A 2363-nucleotide genomic window follows, 5' to 3' on the forward strand; every position below is an offset into this window, starting at 1 on the left:
ATATATTGAGATAGTCGAGATGCTTAAACGGAGATGTGTGGATATATGTTGCATGCAAGATATAGGTGGAGAGGAGATCAGCTAGGTTCCTCACAGGCAAGGAACGCAGGTACAAGATTTTCTGGGCAGGGAACACTGACGGGGTTGGTGGCGTGGGTATACTTATCGCTGAGAAAGGGTAGATAAAGTAATTGAGGTAATCAGAGTATGTGACAGAATACTTAAGATTAGATTAGTGCTTCATCATGGATTAGCAACCATTATATCGGCCTATGCTCCTCAGCCGGGGTTACCCGATGGACAGAAAGACCGATTCTATGACACTCTACTGCAGACTACCTCGTTGACGAACGACAGAGACCTTATCTTTGTGGCTGGTGACTTCAATGGTCACGTTGGACGACATGCTGGGGGCTTCCATGGCGTACATGGAGGCTATAGCTATGGCTCCCGCAACGAGGAGGGACCAGGCTGCTGGAGTTCTGCGATGCAAATAATCTTATGATTTGCAACACTAACTTCAGGAAACCTACCAGCCACCTAGTCACTTACCGATCGGGCCAACATACCAGCCAAATTGACTACATCCTTGCAAAGCAAAGGGAGAGATGGCTGCTTATAAATGCCAAAACCTTCCAGGTGAAGAATGTACCCCACAACATAGACTGGTAGTTAGTGACATTAGGATCAGGACTAGGAGGACAACCAGAAGACGACCAATATGGAGAAGAAGGATCTGAAGCTTAAAGATCCTGCAAATGGACAGAGATTTAGGGACATATTACTTGAAGCCTTTGACGAAGTAGAAGGGGATAGAGCATCACAGGGGAAAGACAGCTGGACGTTTCTAAGGGACACCTGCTGAGAGCCACTGACCAGATCTGTGGCTGGTGCAAAGTCCCCTCTCGACCTAGAATAACGTGGTGGTGGAACAATATTGTAGATAGGGCTATTAGAGAAAAGAGACAGGAATGAAGGTCTGGAAAAATGGGGGTAGCAGGGAATTGTATCAGACTGCCAAAAGAGAAGCTAGGAGACAGGTTTATTTAGCCAGAGGGGAAGCAGATAAGAAAAAATTTGCCAATGTTCTGCGCCGTGAGGACCAAAGACTGGAGGTGTTTCGCGTTGCAAGACAGTGTGTGAGAGAGAATCGTGATGTGGTAGGAGAGAGTGTGTTCGCATGGAAGATGGTTCACTTGCGCTAAATGAGGATGCAAAGAGAGAGGTTTGGAGATGCCACTATGAAAGGTTGCTGATAAAGAAAATGAATGGATAAAGAGAGTCTGCCGAATGTTGACCCAACAGAGGGACCAGCTATTCGAGTTGATAGTTCCGTGGTAGCTAAGGCAATTAGAAGCATGAAGACAGGGAAAGCCCAGGCCCATCAGGAATCACTGCAGAGATGCTCAAAATGTCTGGTAGTGTCGGCTATAGCCTAGTCACCCGTATAGTTAATCAGGTGATACACAAAGGAGTCATACCCAATGACTGGTGTAGCAGCATAATAGTCAACTGCTACAAAGGTAAAGGTGACGCCCTAGATACAAATAACTACAGAGGTATCAAGCTGTTGGATCAGGTCATAGCCCAACTAATTAGAGAGAGAGTTAGTTTAGATGAGATGCAGTTTGGGTTTGTGCCAGGGAAAAGTACTACTGATGCTATAATCCTGGTAAGGCAGCTGCAGGAGAAATACCTAGCCAAAGATAAGCCCCTGTACCTGGCTTTTGTTGACATGGAGAAAGCCTTCGACAGGGTCCCCCGATCCCTTATCTGGTGGGCAATGAGGAAACTAGGGATAGATGAATGGTTAGTGAGAGCTGTGCAAGCCATGTACAGGGACGCTGCTAGTAAGGTGAGGGTTGGCAACGAGTACAGTGCAGAATTCCGGGTAGAGGTAGGGGTCCACCAAGGCTCAGTCCTCAGCCCCCTCCTATTTATCATAGTCCTCCAGGCAATAACGGAGGAATTGAAGACAGGATGCCCTTGGGAGCTCCTCTATGCTGATGACCTTGCTCTAATTGCTGAGTCGCTATCAGAACTGGAGGAGAAGTTTCAGGTGTGGAAACAAGGATTAGAATCGAAGGGCCTCAGAGTCAATCTAGCTAAAACCAAAGTCGTAATCAGTAGGAAGGTAGACAAATCACAAACGCCTTCAGGTAGATGGCCCTGCTCAATCTGTAGAAAAGGTGTAGGTAGAAACTCTATAAGATGCACCAAGTGTAAGCTATGGACACATAAGATGTGCAGCAATGTCAAAGGAAGGCGAACTAGGAAGATGGTTTTTGTATGTAGCAGATGCTCAGGAACAATAAACACTGAAAATGCTCTGAGACCAACTTCCGTCACTTTCCAGGGAGTAA

Source organism: Octopus sinensis, unplaced genomic scaffold, assembly GCF_006345805.1.
Source record: "Octopus sinensis unplaced genomic scaffold, ASM634580v1 Contig15797, whole genome shotgun sequence".
In the NCBI taxonomy this organism is placed as follows: Eukaryota; Metazoa; Mollusca; class Cephalopoda; order Octopoda; family Octopodidae; genus Octopus; species Octopus sinensis.